The 21,190-nt window shown below is 40.5% G+C and overlaps 1 protein-coding gene across 1 annotated transcript in view; it reads left to right on the top strand.

The window, feature by feature from the left end:
• Positions 1 to 21,190, top strand: part of TSPAN7 (tetraspanin 7) — a 316,558-nt gene that overhangs the window by 184,907 nt on the left and 110,461 nt on the right. The gene's annotated exons all lie outside the window — the stretch shown is intronic.

Below are 21,190 nucleotides of genomic sequence, written 5' to 3'. Positions count from 1 at the left end.
AGGGTCATTATTGGGATGCAGAAGGTGGAAGGTCTGGCTTCTCTAATTGCTTCCCTGCTGAACATGGATGTTGATAGGTTGATCCATACTCCCAGCCTGCCTCTCTCTTCCCCTAGTGGGGCGGGGCTCTTTGGATATAGGTATGATGTGAATGAGTAAGACAGAGATGAGTTACTAATTAGGTTTGTAGTAACAAAACTTTTTTTTTTTTTTTTTTTTTGTGGAGTGGGGAGGTGACAAGATAGCTCCACTAGGAAGGTGCCTGATTTGCCATGTACATGACCCAGGTTCAAGTCCGGTCTCCCTCACACTATAGGAAGGTTTGTTGCTGTAGTCTCTCTTTTTTCTCTTTCTACCTAAAAAAGTCAACCCAAAGAGGTGAAGTCCTATGATGACAAACAAACAAACAAACAAAAACCCTATGTTTTGTAGGCGTGGAAAAGTTGATAATGTTACAGGAAAAACTATTTTCTCATGACTAAACTAAGTTTTTGGAAGCACTTAAGAAAGAAAAAGAGTGGAGTTTGGTGGATTTTCTTTTTTTTAAAGAGAATGTAGGAATGGTTTAATCAGAAAATGTCTTGGGGGTTGTAGTCTTTCCCTCAGACTACCGACATACAGAGAACACAATCATGAGCATCCTTCTGAATGGTTCCCAAAGGTCATGCGCTCTCATATCTACACTGGCTACTCTTTGATCCAAAGGAAAGATATAGTCTTTTATTTTAATTTCTTTATTGAGGAATTAATGTTTTACATTCGACAGTAAATACAACAGTTTGTACTTGCATAACATTTCCCAGTTTTCCATATAACAATACAACCCCCACTAGGTCCTCTGTCATCTTTTTTGGACCTGTATTCTCCCCTCCACACACACCACCACCACCTACCCCAGAGTCTTTTACTTTGGTGCAATACGCCAATTCCTTGTATTTTCTCTTCTGATCTTGTTTTTCAGCTTCTGCCTGAGAGTGAGATCATCCCATATTCATCCTTCTGTTTCTGACTTATTTCACTTAACATGAGTTTTTCAAGGTCCATCCAAGATCAGCTGAAAATGGTGAAGTCACCATTTTAAATAGCTGAGTTGTATTCAATTGTGTATATGTACCACAACTTGCTGTTGTGGACACCTGGGTTGCTTCCAGGTTTTGGCTATTACAAATTGTGCTGCTAAAAACATATGTGTACACAGAAGGAAAGATATATTCTTTTTTGATTTTTTTTTTTTTGCCTCCAGGATTATCACTGGGGCTCAGTGCCAGCACTACAAATCCACTGCTTCTGGAGGCATTTTGTTGTGGTTGTTATTGTTGTTATAGCTGTTGTTGCTGCTGGATATGACTGAGAGAAATGGAAAGAGGAGGGGAGACAGAGATGGGGAGAGAAAGATAGACACCTGCAGAACTGCTTAACCGCTTGCGAAGCGACCCCCCTGCAGGTGGGGAGCTGGGGGCTTGAACCGGGATCCTTGTGCTGGTCCTTGTGCTTTGCACCATGTACACTTAACCCGCTGTACTACCACCCAGCCCCCGGTAGATATTCTTATTCCCTCTGCCAGAAAGAACTTGTCATCATTTTCTCACCAAAATATAGTCACTTTTACCTCACCCTTCACTTTTATTTCCATGTACACACAATTTAACATTCTTCTCAACACAAAGCGGTAGGCATTTGTTTGTTTTCTTGATTTTTCAGCATAAGAAGATATTGTATAAGTTAGCAAGAATAAAGAAAACAAGAAAGGAATTTTTTAAATTTAAATGTTGGCAACACTGTTTTCATCTCCAGTCTTTCTTGCCATTTTCTCCCTCATTTTTCCACTGTGACTACTGCAGTGACAAAGATTAACAAAAGCTCCAGCAATGGCCCTGGAGTATCTGGTGTGCATAAAAAAATCCTTTCTGCTTAATTAATACAATTAGCCACAGTTTCTTTCTTCCAGACTTTCTCCACTGTAACATTGGGAACAAAAAGATCAATTGATTACACTGCAATGTTTCCAATGTCAGGAAAGAATCATCTGGGTTTTATTTCAGTTTGAAGTTGCCAAAGCTTTAGAGAAATAATCCAAAATCGGATATTTCTAATAGATATTGTTCTAATGATCTGGTTATTATAAGATCCCCAAGCAGAAAGATCTGCATACACTAGTACATGACAGTGCCACATTAGACCTGCAATACAAATGATCCGAGAACTTCAGTTAAAATTCCAGGGACCTCTAAGCCTGAGAGATTGCTCACCAGGCAGGGCTTATACCTTGCCACACTATGACCCAGATTTTAGCCCTGGCACCACATAGGAGGTGTTCTGGCACTGGAGGAAGCTTCAATGTTGTGTCTCTCCCTTTTTCTCTCTTTCTCGCTGCCTCTCTGAATAAAAAAAAATAATAAAACAGTCCCCAAGCAGTAAAATCATACATACATATGACCCTAACTCTGCCAAAAAAAAAAAAGGTGGGGGTAGGGGGTGGGGGGTAGAGGTTGGGAAGCACTCCTAAGTCCAAGTCAAGTCTTCTTTTATGATAAAAAAGAATGAATGCAGGGGGCCAGGCAGTAGTACAGCAGTTTAAGTGCACACGGTGTGAAGCACAAGGACCAGCTCAAGGATCCCGGTTCAAGACCCCGGCTCCCCACATGCAGGGGGGTCGCTTCACAAGCAGTGAAGCAGGTCTGCAGGTGTTTATCTTTCTCTCCCACTCTGCCTCCCCTCCTTTCTCCATTTCTCTCTGTCCTATCCAACAACAACAGCAATAACAACAACAACAAAGACAATAACAAGAGAAACAAAATGGGAAAATGGCTTCCAGGAGCAATGGATTAGTAGTGCAGGCACCGAGCCCCACCAATAACCCTGGAGGCAGAGAAAAAAAGAATGCATAAAGTTAAAAAATAATAAAAAAATAATAAAAGGGACAGGGACAGGTGGTTGAGTGCACATGTTACAATACACAAGGACCTGGTTTGAGCCCCTAGTCCCCACCTGCAGGGAGAAGCTTTGCAAGTGGTGAAGCAGTGCTGAAGGTGTCTCTCTTACTCTATATCTCCCTCTACCTTCTTCATTTCTGGCTGTCTCCATCCATTAAATAAATAAAGATAATGAAAAATAAAAATAAAAACAAAGGAGCCCAGGCAGTGGCACATCTACTCAAGTGTACGCATTACAGTGTGCAAAGACCTGGGTTCAACCCCCAGGCCCCACTGGCAGGGGAAAGCTTCACAAACCGTGAAGGAGGTCTTTAGGTGCCTCTCTGTCTCTCTCCCTCTCTGTCTTCCTCTTCCTCCTAAGTTTCTCTGTCTTATCAAATAAAATAAAGTTAAAATAATAAACTAAGGGGAGTCGGGCAGTAGCGCAGCAGGTTAAGTGCACGTGGTGCAAAGTGCGGTTTAAGGGTCCTGGTTTGAGCCTCCGGCTCCCCACCTGCAGGGGAGTCACTTCACAAGCATCGAAGCAGGTCTGCAGGTGTCTTATCTTTCTCTCCCCCTCTCTGTCTTCCCCATCTCTCTCCATTTCTCTCTGTCCTATCCAACAACGACAACAACAGCAATAATAACTACAACAATAAAGAACAAGGGCAATAAAAGGGAAAATAAATAAACATAAAAAATAAATAAAATAAATTATAAAAAATACACATAGGCAGGGCATCCAAAACATTTTTTTCAGGTCTTTTTGTCTTGAAAAATTTCAACTCAGATCATGGATAATGGCTGAAGCACAGTCTTTAGCCATGGCACCATTCAGCAATTTTGTAGGATGGATGTCTTCTGACAAATATGAAAGGTCATATCAAAGAATGGCAACCAATCAAGTTGCACTGACCAGATTTCTGCAGCCAGGAAATACTGATTTCATAATCTTACAGGAGCTTTGTTTTAAGTGACCTTACTACTAACAGTTGATATTGGGAATTTTATTCATTGTCACCTTGTACTTGATTATGAGACACTTCAGTGATGAGTTTGTAGTCTGGCCTCAGCATTGGTCAGCTTCACTAAAAGCACATAATGGTGGGGGTTGAGTGGTAGTGCAGAAGGTTAAGCGTACATGGCTTGAAGCTCAAGGACCAGCGTAAGGATACTGGTTCAAGCCCCTGGCTCCCCACCTGCAGGGGGGTCACCTCAGAAGCAGTGAAGCAGGTCTACAGGTGTCTATCTTTCTCTCCCCCTCTCTGTCTTCCCCTCCTCTCTTGATTGCTCTCTGTCCTATTCAACTACAACGACATCAATTAACAATAGTAATAACCACAACAACGATAAACCAACAAGGACAACAAAAGGGAAAATAAATAAATTTTAAAAAACTTGGTCAAATCAAATGAAAGTGAATTCACTGGTATAGACAGAACCATTTCACAGACTTAACAGTGACTGGTTATATCATTGATCCAAGACTAAATTTCTAAATCAATATTTTTGTGAAACTCACTCCAAGAGGAAAAGCAAACCCAACAACTGCCTTCTGGAGCAAACTAATTACACAAATAAATTTTCAAATGGGCACAAGATTTAGATATAACACAGACTTTCCCTTCATTTGACAAAATAAGAAAAAATGACAAAAATGTTCCTAGAATAGAAATATATTCAACTAGGGGATAGAATGCTTGGGCTCAGTATCCCTGTGCAAACTAGCTAGGCATCTCCAAATGTATTACTTCATCTGATGTATGTCAGAGGCTCAGCGGGCAGAGGGAGGCTGACTGGTGCAGCACTGTGGTTCCTTGAGGCTGGGAACGGAAAGGACAGTTTACATGTGATGCAAGGACAGGTACAGGTGTGAGTAGAGACCCCTATTACTTTGACCCCCTAGCTGCTATCAGGATTGGCATTAATGACTCAACAGCTGCCCTCTTTCCTGAAGTGTTGCCCTAGGCCCGGGAGGCTAGGTGATCACTGTCACCCCACCACTGGCAGTCTAAAGTCAGGGGTGATGACAAGGAGGCGTACAAAGACTTGGGTTTCCTTCCCTCTAGGCAGGACCAACTCTGGGGAGACAGCCATGACCCGGAATTCCCCAAGGGTCAGACTGAAGCTGGTCTCTGAGATTATATCCTTGGTTAGCACCCCCTGCTGCTTAACCGGTTGCCTTTACTTCTCTGTTGCTTCTACTTTAAAAAAAGAAATCGTTTTATGGGGGTGGAGTGGGGACTTAATGGTTTCTAGGACAGTTCTTTGCTTCCCGTCTCAGAGTGCTTCCTCATCTTACACTGGGCTACCAGGGAATTTGATCTCTGGTGATCCATGAATAAGATTTTTCAGAGCTTTAAACTCTACCTACCACTCATCTCTCAGGCATCAGAGGGGGATTAGGGAGATAAGATGTAGGTAGGAAAATGGTGAAGAAATGCATTTAGGGGAGCCGAACAGTAGTGCACTGGGTTTAAGGTTACACAGTGCAGAGCATAAGGACTGGCGCAAGGATCCCTGTTCGAGCTCCTTGGCTCCCCACCTGCAGGGGGCGGTCGCTTCAAAAGCAGTAAGCAGGTCTGCAGCTTTCTTTCTCTCCTCCTGTCTTCCCCTCCTCTCTAGATTTCGCTCTGTCCTATCCAACAACAACAATGGAAAAAAGATAGGGTGGAGGGTAGATAGCATAATGGTTATACAAAGGGACTCTTGTGCCTGAAGTTCCAAAGCCCCAGGTTCAGTCCCCCACACCACCATAAACCAGAGATGAATAGTGTTCTGGAGAAAGAAAGAAAGAAAGAGAGAGAGAGAGAGAGAGAGAGAGGGAGAGAGAAAGGAAAGAAGGAAAGAAGGGAGAGGGAAGGGGGAAGGAAGGAAGAGAGAAAGAAAGAGAGAAAGAAAGGAGGGAGGAGGGAGGCAGGCAGGCAGGCAGGCAGGCAGGCAAGCCGAGGAGCAGTGGATTTGTAGTGCAGTCACTGAGTCCTAGTGATAACCCTGAAGGCAAAAAGAAGAAAGAAAGAAAGAAAGAAAGAAAGAAAGAAAGAAAGAAAGAAAGAAAGAAAGAAAGAAAGAGAGAGAAAAAGGAAGGAAGGAAGAAAGAAAGAAAGAGAAAGAAAGAAAGAAAGAAAGAAAGAAAGAAAGAAAGAAAGAGGGAAGCTTAGTAAGCCAACATGTTTACTACTAGAATCGGCCTTTCTGAGAAGGAAGCTGAGCATTATGCATAATAAATTTTATTTTCTTGCCACATGTACAAATTCACAACAAGGAATTTATGAGCTCTGTGGAACAGGAGACCAATTAACTTTCCCTTCAGGAGAATAGATCTTGAGGTAAGTGACAATATTTCTGATTTATTTCTGTGATGTTTTAGTACCTTTATAGATGGGCAATGCTTGGAAACTGTCTAGCTGTTCTGCCCTTTGTGTTGGCTTCCATTAAGGTAGGTCTGAATTGGGTCCTGAGACATTTCTTATTTAGCATGTCCCCAGGGATTTGAGGTGTTTTTTTTTTTAATATTTATTTTATTTATTTTTTTCCCTTTTGTTGCCCTTGTTGATTTTTATTGTTGTAGTTATTATTGTTGTTGTTGTTGGATAGGACAGAGAGAAATGGAGAGAGGGAGGGGAAGACAGAGAGGAGGAGAGAAAGACAGACAACTGAAGACCTGCTTCACCGCCTGTGAAGCGACTCCCTTGCAGGTGGGGAGCCGGGGTTCGAACCGGGATCCTTATGCCGGTCTTTGTGCTTTGCGCCACCTGCACTTAGCCCGCTGTACTACAGCCCAACTCCCGTCCCCAGGGATTCTTGCTCCAGATGTATCCAGGGATGCATCCAGGGATGTTCTTGCTCCAGAGATGTATCCAGGGATGCATCCAGGGATGTTCTTGCTCCAGAGACTGACCAGGCTTTGAGAATCATCGGCCTGGAGGCAATTCTAAAAACTCTTTCTGAAGTGTCTGTATCCTTACACCCATATTAACACCACCATAACGCATTTGACACCATCCAGATCCTTTGACAGTGAATCTGTCACTGTGACCTGCATTTCGAGTCCTTGTTATATAACTGCTATCTAGCCCTGCTCAGCTTATCTGTGAAATGGGCAGAGGAATGCCCACATCATGCACATTGGGAAGATTCAGTGAAGCACCACAGCAGCCTGCGAGGTGGCTCAGCGTGCAGTACACATGCTTTGCAAACCTGATGCCCCACCATTGGATCTCCTGTACAGCATATGACCAAAGCAATGCTCTGTTCTCTCTCTCTCCTTCTTGTTAAGTCAGTCAGTCAGTCTTAAATGAAGCAACACATATAAATGTATTTGGTTGAGAACAGTGTCATTTTTATTTGATTAACTGTTTCCAGCACATCATACATATTCTTTTCTTTGACTCTTTATTAAAGAAAACACATATTCTTTTTTACAATACACTTATTTTATGTATCTTATTACCAGAGCACTGCTCAGCTCTGGCTTATGGTGGTGCTGGGGACTGAACCTGGGACCTCAGGCAAGAGAGTCTGTTTGCATAACCATTATACTATCTCCGCCGCCCTAAAAATACATCCTCTTCTCAGAAAGATATTGAGTACATGAGCGATACAAAAATAAAAGCACAAGGAATGAACCCATCCTCTGAAAATGGCAGAACTCAGTAACTGATGAAGAGTTGAGCTCTAGCAGCTGACTATGCTACTCATGGGAGGACCCTGGCTTTTTGCTAAACTGGATTTGTAAGTCAACAAATCTCCAAGTCTAATCAAAGTGGCTGGCTCTGCCTAGGAAAGCACGATAAGAATGTGTATGTATGTGAAATAAACTAGAGGCATGGGGGCACTTGTGGAGCTTGATGTCCTGCTGATAGGAGGAGAAAGGAAGTTAGGGCTTAGCCATGTTTGCTGGAGGTTAGATCTGCTCAAAGGAAGACGGTTTCCAGCTGTTCTGAGAGGCAACAGTTCTCAGACATTTTGATCTCAGGACTTCTTTACAAGCTCATAAATTATGATGGTCTCAGTGAACTTTTGTTTAGGTGGGGTATATATGTATAACACACACATATGCCACATTAGAAATTATTGCTGAAGTAAAAAGACAAACACCCCCATTGAAAAAATGAGGGGATGATCTGGGCAGAATCTTCTGTAAAGAAGAGATCCAAAGGACCAACAGACATATGAAAAAAATGCTCAGTCAATGATGATCAGAGAAATGCAAATAAAAAAAAAGATGTCACTTTACACCTGTGAGAATGTCATGTATTAGAAAAAACAGAAACACCAACTGTTGGAGAGACTGTGGGGGGGAGGGAACTCTTATACATTGCTGGTGGGAATGTAAATTGGCCAAGGCCTATGGAAAACAATTTGGAGATTGATCAGAACTCTAGAAATGGACCTACCTTCTGATCCAGAAATCCCTCTCCTAGGGATCTACCCAGTGGGAAAAAAAAATCACCTAACTGAAAAGATCTATGCACATCAGTGTTCATATCAGCACAGCTTGTAATAGTCCAAACTTGCAAGCAATCCAGCTGCCCAAGGATGGATGAATGGCTAAGGAAGTTGTGACATATATATATATATATATATATATATATATATATATATATATATATATATATATATATATATATATATATTATACAGCTGTCAAAAATGATGGGGTCATCTCCTTTGCAATGTGGTCAAAAGGCACTGTGTTGAGTGAGACAAGCCAGAAAGACCAATACTGAATGGTCTCACTTATAGGTGGAACTTAAGAACAAAGAACAGTAACTGAAAACATAAGGTGCAATTCGGACAGGATGTGGCATACTTCACCAAAGCAAAGGACTCTGAAAAGGAGGGAAAGGGATGGGATGAAGTGATATTGGGAACCTGGTGCGTCTCCTAGACACCAGTCAAGGGGATATGAGAGGCTGTGCCTATGTGTCAAAGACTATAGTGTAAACCATTAACACCTCCGCCCCCCAAAATAAATTACTGCTAAAGAGAAGGCAAAGTAGCTCATTTGCATAGTATGTTCCCTTCTCATATGTGTGATTCAGGTTTGAGCCTGGCCCCCACCTCACTGAAGGAATGTCAGTGCTGTTCTCTCTCTCTCTCTCTGTGTGTGTGTGTGTGTGTGTGTGTGTGTGTTTCTCTGTATCTAAAAAGTAAAAATAAAACTGAGAAATTTTGGAAGTATTTATCAATTCTAAAATAATAGTAAACTAATTACAAGTCAACATATTTTATTAGAAAAGATTTATTTTACAACACAAGCGAAGTTAATGAATTGGATGACTAATCCTGTTTTATATTTTAGCACTGTCTTCAATGTTTGCCTTAATAGGATACAGCTGGATTCTCAAATCTGTTTCTGGATTCTATCTGTAGCACTATATTAATTTGAAATGTAGAGAGAATATCCAGCCTTAGACAGATAAGAAGTTGAAGAGAGAGAAGCATTTAATAGCCTTTTTCAAATAACCATGGATGTTCTTTGATGTTACCCTGAAATTTCACAAGTGATAGCTCCTTGATTAGTTGCAACGTGGAACCTGAAACCACATCAGTGAACTTTTCCATGGTTAGAATAGACTTTGTACCTACTCTGCACTTTGAATGGTTCTTTTATCCCTGCCTGACCCCATATTGATCACTTGGAAAATTTCAGTTCACAGGGGCCAGGTGGTGGCACACCTGGTTAAGTGCTCATATTATAGTGTGTAAAGGCCTAGGTTCAAGCCCCTGGTCCCCACCTGCAGGAGAAAGCTTCACAAGTGGTAAAGCAAGGCTGCAGGTGTCTCTCTGCCTCTCTTCCTCTCTCCCTCTCAATTTCTCTCTGTCTCTATTCAATAATAAATAAAGAAAAATAAATCAATAAAAGAAGAAAATACCAATTTACTGAGCTAATGCAGATCTTCCTAATGATAGCACGTTATAACACACAACATTTGAAACATCACATTTGATAATATCACCACTAGTACAGTACAAATGTTTATGTCCCTTCAAAATTCACATACTGAAATTTTGATTCCTAAAAATCGTGTTATTAAGGGGTGGGGTGCCTTTGAGATGTGCTTAAATCATGGGGATAAAGTCATCATGAATAGGTTAGTATCTTATAAAAGAGAGTACAGAGGGGGTTGAGTGGTAGCGCAGCGGGTTAAGCGCACATGGCGCGAAGCACAAGGACCCGCATAAGTATCCCGGTTTGAGCCCCCCTCCCCACTTGCAGGGTGGGGGTTGCTTCACAATCGGTGAAGCAGGTCTGCAGGTATCTATCTTTCTCTTCCCCTCTCTGTTTCCCCCTCCTGTCTCCATTTCTCTGTCCTATCCAACAATGACATTAATAACAACAGCAATAATAACCACAGTAATGATAAAATAACAAGGGCAACAAAAGGGAAAAAATAGCCTCCAGGAGCAGTGGATTCGTGGTGCAGGCACCTAGCCCCAACAATAACTCTGGAGGCAAAAAAAAAAAAAAAAAGATAAAAAGAGAGTACAGAGTTCCCTAGTCCCTCCTCCCATGTAAGGGCACACCAAGAAGGCAGGAAGTGGGCCCTATAAACCAGGAAGTGGGTCATCATCAGAACATGACCATACTGGCATCTTTATCTTGAATTTCCCAGCCTCCAAGATGGTGAAAAGTAAATGTCATTTATATGCTATCATGTCCATGGTACTTTGTTAAAGCAGCCCACATAGACTAAGACAATCATCTATCTCATTAGACGCATACACGGATTTTATACAATTCTAATTTTCTCTTGAAAGCCCAATTTTTATTATTTATTTATTGCCACCAGGGTTATTGCTGGGCTCAGTGCCAGCACTACAAATCCTTCACTCCCAGCCATTTCTTCTCTCTCTTTTTCGCTTCCTTCCTTTCTATTTTATTGCAAAGGACAGAGAAATTGATCAGGGAGGAGGAGAAAGAGAGGGCGAGAGAGAAAGGTAGACACCTGCAGGTCTCCTTTACTGCTCAGATAGTATCTCCCATGCAGGTAGTGAGCAGGGCCTCAAACCTGAGTCCTGGCACATGGTAATATGTGTGCTTAACTGGGTGCGCCACTGCCCAGCTCCTTCCATTTTTGTTTTTGACAACAAATACTGTCAGTTGCTTTCCCTGAAGTGATAGGGTCACTTCTTTGTTTACAAGATGTCATCCCTTTTTAAAAAATTATCAAAGCTTGTCAGGGTGTTTATCAATTAAAACCGGTGTCCTGTGTAAAAGGTGGCTAATTCAGTGATCCACTCAAAGATCTGCACAAGTGCTTTTCTTCAAGACAACCCTCATACTTAGTTGGGCAACTGGCAGCTCAATGTCATCACACAGAATATTAAAAATACATGTACTGGAGCCGGGTGGTGGCGCACCTGCTTGAACGCACATGTTACAGTGCACAAGGACCCAGGTTCAAGCCCCCGGTCCCCACCTGCAGGGGGAAAGCTTTGCGATAGTGAAGTAGGGCTGCAGGTATCTCTATCTCCCCTACTCTCAATTTCCGGCTGTCTCCCCAATAAATAAATATAATAAAAATACATGTACTCACTCAAGGATTGAAATTTAATGTTCATGACTTCTACTCCTTCATCAAGGACATTCACTTTTCACTTTTCCATTTTGGCTTTTTTTATCTATAAACTGCCTATTTGTGATAGTGAAAAACCAAATGGCTATTTGTTCTACTGCCTTGGTTTGTGCCAAAGTGTTAGCAGTTTTATATATTACTCACTATTTCTTTTGTACCTTTTTAAGATATTACTCATTCAAGGACCATCCATTGAGAAACAAAGTCCCATACTGCCTTCAGGTTTGCAAAGGGAGTCTAAATGGGAAGAAGTTTATGCCTCATGTCTATAAAACCAGTCTTAGCTGCACTTTGAATCCAATCCACATTGAAATATTTTATGCATTCTATTCAGCATGTATACCAAGTCACCTATTATTTTAAGCCCCAGATTTGGGTCAGGAACCATACTGAGCACTAGGAATATAGTAATAAACACGAAAAATGTGATCCCTGCCACCATGGTGTTCACAGTTTCACCTGGTAAGCAAACAATCACATATACGTAGATACTATGATAAGTGTGGTGAAAGAAGCCAATAGAATATTCAAAATAAAGGGATGAAAAGAAGGGTTTACACTTGGATTAGTAATTATCAAACTTTTGTGGATATCTGAATCTTCTGGAGAGCTGATAAGGAAAAGGTTCTAGGGTTAAACAAAAAATTTAAAAAGAAAAAAGTAAGGTTTTAATTAATTAATTTAAAAAAGCTAGAGCCTTTTGAAATGTTTATGTTTAATTTATTATTGGATATAGACAGAGATAAATTGAGAGGAGAGGGGGAGATAGAGGAGAGACAGAGAGACACCTACAGCTCTACTTCACCACTTGTGAAGCTTTTCCCCCTGCAGGTGGGGACTGGGACTTGAACCTGGGTCCTTGTGCACCGTAATGTGAGTGCTTAACCAGGTGGGCCACCACCTGCCCCCCTCTTTTTTAGACAGAGGAAGAGAGCGAAACTAAAAGAGACTGCAGCACCAAAACTTCATTAAATCCCATGAGGACCAGGTTCATTATTCAAAGTGAGATATTCTGCCCACCCAAAGGTCCTAGCTTATCAAGCATGGAAAGTTAGAAAACCTGAATGTCTGAGCTTTTGTATTTTTTTTTTATCAAGTTCCCCCAAATGAAGTGCAACTGCTTTACATCCAGTGTCCAGAGAAAGCTTCCCAGAGGAAATGACCTTATATCTGGGTCTTGAGCAGTGAGAATAAATAATTGGGAAACCTAGATTTTTATTGGATGTGGACTAGATTTGTTTGAGGTAATGCCAGTTCTTCAACAGCTGTAGGTTGAGTTCTAGGACTGCTGAGTTCATTTGAAGTTTGAGTGGGTTCATTCTATTCTTACTATGAAAGTATTTTTATCCCTTAAGTGGACAACTACAAGTTCCAGAAGCAAACATGTCTTAGGAGTAGAAGTGGTTATGCTAGGCATTTTGTATCTACAAATCTTGTGAAAACTCTTTCTGAAGGTCTTATCCCATTAAAGGGGGACAGAGCATTTATCTATATCTTTAAAAACATTTGCCTTTACTAACTATTCTTCCATCAGCACCTTTCTGCACAGTTACTGAAGTGGAAATGCCTTTTGACTTTCTCTCCCTTGTCTTCCTGTGACTTTTACAACTATCCTGACACTTTGAATTAATTCTCAAAGTACTTATGCTAATAAGATTATCTCCCCTCAAGGCCTTTCATTAAATATAATTGTAAAAATTACATTTCCTTAACTAAGGTCAGTAAAAGAAATGAAAGTATTTAATTTCTGATCCCCGTATAATTAATGAAGAATGGAGAGGAAGAGTACTCTTTTCAGAGGGGGGAGTACAAAGGTTGGCCCTGAACTTCAAGATTTACCTTGTTCAAGGAGCTGGAAAAGATGAGGATAGTCAGTGTGTAGTGAGCAAAGTAGAAAGGAGCACATGGCAAATCCACTGAGGCCGATGTAAGAATCTTGTACTAATTCTAAATACAATGACAATTGATTGGCAGGGTATATTTATCTGTAGTGTTCCGTGAAGACAGCTATGAACTGAATGCATAGCAAAATCCTCGTTATACATGAATGCACTATTATTTGGTTTATCAATCAATCTTGGTGATTTGGTTGATATGAATCTGTCCCTGAAATCTATACAGTTGTAGATAAAAACCACTAAAGCACTGTTTCCACTGCTTTATGGTGGAAAACCAAATATCTGATTTCAAACCACATAGGAATCCACAACGGATCTATTTATAAAAAGAGGACCTTGGAACACAGTAAATGTTGACAAAACTAGTTCTAGAATCCTGCGTTTCATTTTATTAGTTCAAGTTTAATGTCATCTTTTTTCTTTTCTTTTATCATTTTGCTCAGGGGTTAATGGTTTATAGGTTAGCTGCTGGCATATGAGTACAGTGTCTCATCTCCCCATAGTAGGTGTCTGCAGAACACTCTCACCCTCAGCGTAGGTCCTTTTCCACCATCATGCAGCAGGATCCCAAAGGCCACCCCAGCCCCCACCCTGCCCTCCTTCTCCAGAGTCCTCTATATTCTTGCTGTCCTCTGCACCTCTGTATTCACCTTCCTATTGATCTTGCAATGTGGCACATCCCTCCAATATCCCTTGTCATTATCCTGAAGCAGCTGGAACTTAAGATTAAATCTAAAGTGCTATACAGCCTAAAGAATAGGAGCACAGACTATTCAAATTCCACTTCTCTTCTTACGAGTGTGATGATCTTGATAAATCATAATGATGTCTCCAAGTTGGGTACCTCATTTATCACTAGAAGAGAATAGTGTTTACTTATAAAATAAATGTACAGGGAGTCGGGTGGCAGCGCAGCGGATTAAGCGCACATGGCGCAAGGCGCAAAGACCCGCTTAAGGATCCCGGTTCCCCACCTGCAGGGGACTCGCTTCACAGGCAGTGAAGCAAGTCTGCAAGTGTCTGTCTTTCTCTCCTCCTCTCTGTCTTCCCCTCCTCTCTCCAATTCTCTCTGTCCTATCCAACAACAATGACAGCAGTAACAACAACAATAAACAACAAGGGCAACAAAAGGGAATAAATAAATAAATATTTAAAAATAAAATAAAATAAATACAAATATTTAAAAAATAAAATACATGTACAAGCCCAGAAAAAATACTTGGTGCATATTTAAGCTAAAAAAAAACTTAGCTACACAGTATATATTCAAGAATGTTAACCCCACACTTATGGACATATAATCTTTGACAAAGGTACCCAGACTATTAAATGGGGAAAGCAGAGTCTCTTCAACAAATGGTTTGGAAAAACTGGGTTGAAACATGCAGAAGAATGAAACTGAACCACTATATTTCACCAAACACAAAAGTAAAATTCTAAATGGATCAAGGACTTGGATGTTAGACCAGAAACTATCAAGTACTTAGAGGGAAATATTGGCAGAACTCTTTTCCATCTAAATTATATAGGTATAATTCAATGATATGAATCCAATTACAAAAAGGCTAAAACAAAAATAAACTAATGGGACTACATCATATTAAAAAGCTTCTGTATAGCAAAAGAAACTACCATCCAAACAAAGAGACCCCTTACAGAATGGGAGAAGATCTTTACATGCCATACATCAGACAGGAGGCTAATAACCAGACTATATAAAGAGCTTACCAAAATCAGCAACAACAACAAACAAACAAACAAACAAAAATGATACCCTCCAAAAGTAGGGAGAGGATATGAACAGGATATTCACCAAAGAAGAAATGCTCTAAGTCATTAGCTGTCAGAGAAATGCAAATAAAGACAACAATGAGATACCACCTCACTCCTGTGAGAATGTCATACATCAGAAAGGACAGCAATGTAAATTGGTGATGGTGAGAATGTAATTGGTCCAACACCTGTGGAGAGCAGTCTGGAGAACTCTTGGAAGGCTAAAAATGCACCTACCCTATGACCCAGCAAGTAGGTCTGAAGATGTCTATCTTTCTCTTCCCCTCTCTATATTCCCCTCTTCTCTCAATTTCTCTCTGTCCTATCCAACAACAATGACAGCAATAACAACAATAACAATAACAACAAGGGCAACAAAAGGGGAAAAATAGTCTCCAGGAGCTGTGGATTCGTAGTGCAGGCACCGGGATGCATTGGATCAACCTTCTCGTGGTGCATCCCGTGAGTACCCATTCATTGGGGAAACTGACGATCCTTCCTAGCCGACTGAATCCACATGGATCCCAGTCACTTTCAAAGCCAGCAACAAGCAGCTCCTGACAGCTTTCAACCTGACACTGTTGACTGGCTACGGAAGAAGGGCAAACGATAGAAGAAGTGCAGCCACCAAGCCCCAGCAATAACCCTGGAGGCAAAAAAAAAGAAAGGAAGAAAGGAAGGAGAAAGAAAAGAAGAAAAGAAAAGAAAAGAAAAGAAAAGAAAAGAAAAGAAAAGAAAAGAAAAGAAAAGAAATAAAGAAGGGCATTCAAGTTGGTAGGATTGAAGAAATAAGTGAGATAGCAATTCTTACTTGGGGACCAGTGGGCAGTTAATTTTGTCTGAAGGGCAGGTTTTTCAGAAAGGCAGGTGTGTCTCCTCTCCCGGATCAACTAGGAATACCAAAGGAGACCACCAGGACCGAAACAAGACAGGACTAGAATGACCACAGAAACCCAGTAAATCACCCGTGAGTACAAACACGCGTGGCTGGTGACAGAGAGGAAAGAGGGGCCTAAGAAGAGATTAAGGGACTGCTAACAGTTCGACAGTTTGTCAGTGGAGACACCACCTCCAGTCTGCTCCACCAACAAGGGGACAGCTGAAGGGAGGAAAGGACTCCCCAGAGACTCACCAAGTGCAACTCTGAGTCTCCATTGCTACTACCCTCAGAATCTGGAGCAGAAACAGGGAGGGACACCAGGGTACAGAGATCTAACCGGGAAACTCAGGAGAAGACCTATACCTCCGTGGCATAGCTGAGGGGCTGTGAAAGTCTCTTTGCATAACCACTGGATTATCTCTGCCACACCCTGCTTTATCTCTTGGTCAGGAGTCAGTGATTAAGCCAAGAAGCCTATTGATAGTTTAAAAGCCCTCAGGTTCCCATAGCCTACAGGGGAAAAAAAAAAAGGCTTTTACACCACTGAGCTCCAACTCAGGGATTGAAAAAACTGTTAACTTATATAAAATGGTTAAAACAACAAGAAAAAATATTGGAAACTCGAACCAGGACAAGAGTCCAGCTAAAAGTCCTCCAGAGGGTGAAGCACAAAACAACGAGTTCAACATCCAAACATTAGCTAAGGAAATAATAACAGGAGTGAGTAAAGAATTTGAAAAAATTGTCATCAGAAATGCAGGAACAACAAATGAGAATATGGAAGAAAATTCTAATTATCTCATGGTTATTAGAGAGCTGAAAGCTGAAATCGCTGAGCTAAGAAGGCAACTAGCTGAACAAGCTAAAACAGTATCAGAGCAGGGCAACAAAATAGATGAACTCCAGAAAGCAGTAGAGGGCAGAGAGAATAGAATCAATGAGGCTGAAGACAGAATTAGCAAGATTGAGGATGAATTAGAGACAACTAAAAAAGAAGTAAGAGATCTCAAAAAGAGATTAAGAGATGCTGAAAACAACAACAGAGTCCTATGGGATGACTTCAAAAGAAACAATATACGCATTATTGGCTTACCAAAGGAAGAAAGAGAAGGGGAGGAAGAAAGCGTTCTCCAGACCATAATAGCTGAAAATTTCTCTAGTCTAGACAACACCAAAGACATAAAGATTCAAGAAGCCCAGAGGGTCCCAAATAGAATTAACCCAGACCTAAAGACACCAAGACATGTCATACTTAGATTGGAAAGGAATAAGGATAAAGAAAGGATCCTCAAGGCTGCAAGAGAAAAACAAAGAGTCACCTACAAAGGAAAACCCATAAGATTAGCAGCAGACTTCTCCATACAAACACTACAGGCCAGAAGAGAATGGCAAGATATCTATCGAGTGCTCAATGAGAAAGGCTTTCAGCCAATAATACTATATCCTGCTAGATTGTCATTCAGACTAGATGGAAGCATCAAAACCTTCTCAGACAAGCAACAGTTGAAGGAAGCAACCATCACCAAGCCTGCCCTGAAAGAAGTTCTGAAAGGTCTCCTATAAACAACCAGACCACCACAAATAGGACATATATCAAAACACTCTAAAACTCTACAAGAATGGCGTTAAAATATCTTCAATCTTTGATATCAATAAATATCAATGGCCTGAATTCACCTATTAAAAGACACAGAGTAGGAAGACGGATCAGAAAACACAACCCAACAATATGTTGTCTACAGGAAACTCACCTAACGCAACAAGACAAACACAGACTTAAAGTGAAAGGATGGAAAACTATCATTCAAGCCAATGGCCCACAAAAAAGGGCAGGAACAGCTATTCTCATATCTGACATGATAGACTTTAAAATAGATAAGATTAAAAAAGATAGGAATGGACACTACTTAATGCTCAGAGGATCAGTCAATCAAGAGGACTTAACAATTATTAATATCTATGCACCCAATGAGAAGCCATCTAAATACATCAAACTTCTACTGAAAGAGCTACAGCAATATATTAACAGTAACACAATCGTAGTAGGGGACTTCAACACCCCACTCTCTCAACTTGACAGATCATCCAGGAAGAAAATCAGTAAAGACATAAGGGAGCTAAATGAAGAGATAGATAAACTAGAACTATTGGACATTTTCAGAGTCATTCATCCCAAGAAACTGGAATACACATTTTACTCAAATCCACATGGATCATTCTCAAGGATAGACCATATGTTAGGCCACAAAGACAGCATCAGCCTATTCAAGAGCACTGAAATCATCCCAAGCATCTTCTCAGACCACAGTGGAATTAAACTAACACTTAACAATCAACAAAAGATTAGTAACAGTGCCAAAATGTGGAAGCTCAACAGTACACTTCTTAACAACTTCTGGGTCAAAGAGGAAATCAAGGAAGAAATCAAAATGTTTCGAGAGTTCAATGAAAATGAAGACACAAGCTATCAAAATATTTGGGACACAGCTAAAGCAGTCCTAAGAGGGAAGTTCATAGCTATACAAGCACACATTAGGAAACAAGAAAAGGCAGAAATAAACAGCCTGATTGCACATCTTAAAGACCTAGAAGAAGAACAACAAAGGAATCCTAAAGCAACCAGAAGGACAGAAATCACTAAAGTTAGGGCAGAAATAAATAACACTGAGAATAGGAAAACCATACGAAAGATCAATGAAAGTAAATGTTGGTTCTTCGAAAGAGTAAACAAAATCGACAAACCTTTAGCCAGACTCACAAAACAAAAAAGGGAGAAGACCCAAATAAATCGGATAGTAAATGAAAGAGGAGAAATCACAACAGACACTGCAGAAATTCAACATATCATGCGAGGCTTCTATGAACAACTATATGCCACCAAGCTAGAGAACCTGGAAGAAATGAATGATTTCCTAGATACCTACCAACTTCCAAAACTAAGTAAAGAGGAAGTGGATAACATGAACAGGCCCATCACAGCTAATGAAATTGAAACAGTTATCAAAAATCTCCCCAAAAATAAAAGTCCTGGACCAGATGGTTTTACAAATGAATTCTACAAAACTTTCAAAGAAGAACTAATACCTCTACTTTTAAAAGTCTTCCAGAAGATTGAAGACACTGGAATACTCCCTGCCAGCTTCTATGAAGCCAACATCACCCTGATACCAAAAGCAGACAGGGACACAACCAAAAAAGAAAACTACAGACCAATATCTCTGATGAACATAGATGCGAAAATATTGAACAAAATTCTAGCCAACCGGATACAGCAGTATATCAAAAAAATTGTTCATCATGACCAAGTGGGGTTTATCCCAGGCATGCAAGGTTGGTTTAATATACGTAAATCAATCAATGTGATCCACCACATCAACAAAAGCAAGACCAAAAACCACATGGTCATATCAATAGATGCAGAGAAAGCCTTTGACAAAATACAACATCCCTTTATGATCAAAACACTACAAAAAATAGGAATAGATGGAAAATTCCTGAAGGTAGTGGAGTCTATATATAGCAAACCTACAGCCAACATCATACTCAATGGTGAAAAACTGGAAGCATTTCCCCTCAGATCAGGTACTAGACAGGGCTGCCCACTATCACCATTACTATTCAACATAGTGTTGGAAGTTCTTGCCATAGCAATCAGGCAGGAGCAAGGAATTAAAGGAATACAGATTGGAAGAGAAGAAGTCAAACTCTCCTTATTTGCAGATGACATGATAGTATACATGGAAAAACCTAAGGAATCCAGCAAGAAGCTTTTGGAAATCATCAGGCAATACAGTAATGTGTCAGGCTATAAAATTAACATTCAAAAGTCAGTGGCATTCCTCTATGCAAACACTAAGTTAGCAGAAATTGAAATCCAGAAATCAGTTCCTTTTTCTATAGCAACAAAAACAATAAAATATCTAGGAATAAACCTAACCAAAGAAGTGAAAGACTTGTATACTGAAAATTATGAGTCACTACTCAAAGAAATTGAAAAAGACACAAAGAAGTGGAAAGATATTCCATGTTCATGGGTTGGAAGAATTAACATCATCAAAATGAATATATTACCCAGAGCCATCTACAAATTTAATGCTATCCCCATCAAGATCCCAAACACATTTTTTAGGAGAATAGAAAAAATGCTACAAATGTTTATCTGGAACCAGAAAAGACCTAGAATTGCCAAAACAATCTTGAGAAAAAAGAACAGAACCGGAGGCATCACACTGCCAGATCTCAAACTGTATTATAGGGCCATTGTCATAAAAACTGCTTGGTACTGGAACATGAACAGACACACTGACCAGTGGAATAGAATTGAGAGCCCAGAAATGAGGCCCCACACGTATGGACATCTAATCTTTGACAAAGGGGCCCAGACTATTCAATGGGGAAAGCAGAGTCTCTTCAACAAATGGTGTTGGAAACAATGGGTTGAAACATGCAGAAGAATGAAACTGAATCACTGTATTTCACCAAATACAAAAGTAAATTCCAAGTGGATCAAGGACTTGGATGTTAGACCACAAACTATCAGATACTTAGAGGAAAATATTGGCAGAACTTTTTTCCACATAAATTTTAAAGACATTTTCAATGAAACGAATCCAATTACAAGGAAGACTAAGGCAAGTATAAACCTATGGGACTACATCAAATTAAAAAGCTTCTTCACAGCAAAAGAAACCACTACCCAAATCAAGAGACCCCTCACAGAATGGGAGAAGATCTTTACATGCCATACATCAGGTAAGAGTTTAATAACCAACATATATAAAGAGCTTGCCAGACTCAACAACAAGACAACAAATAACCCTATCCAAAAATGGGGGGAGGACTTGGACAGAATATTCACCACAGAAGAGATCCAAAAGGCCGAGAAACACATGAAAAAATGCTCCAAGTCTCTGATTGTCAGAGAAATGCAAATCAAGACAACAATGAGATATCACTTCACTCCTGTGAGAATGTCACACATCAGAAAAGATAACAGCAGCAAATGCTGGAGAGGGTGTGGGGTCAAAGGAACCCTCCTGCACTGCTGGTGGGAATGTCAATTGGTCCAACCTCTGTGGAGAACAGTCTGGAGAACTCTCAGAAGGCTAGAAATGGACCTACCCTATGACCCTACAATTCCCC

Source organism: Erinaceus europaeus, chromosome X (genome assembly GCF_950295315.1).
Source record: "Erinaceus europaeus chromosome X, mEriEur2.1, whole genome shotgun sequence".
Lineage (NCBI taxonomy): Eukaryota > Metazoa > Chordata > Mammalia > Eulipotyphla > Erinaceidae > Erinaceus > Erinaceus europaeus.
This window is presented reverse-complemented; position numbering and strand designations above follow the sequence as displayed.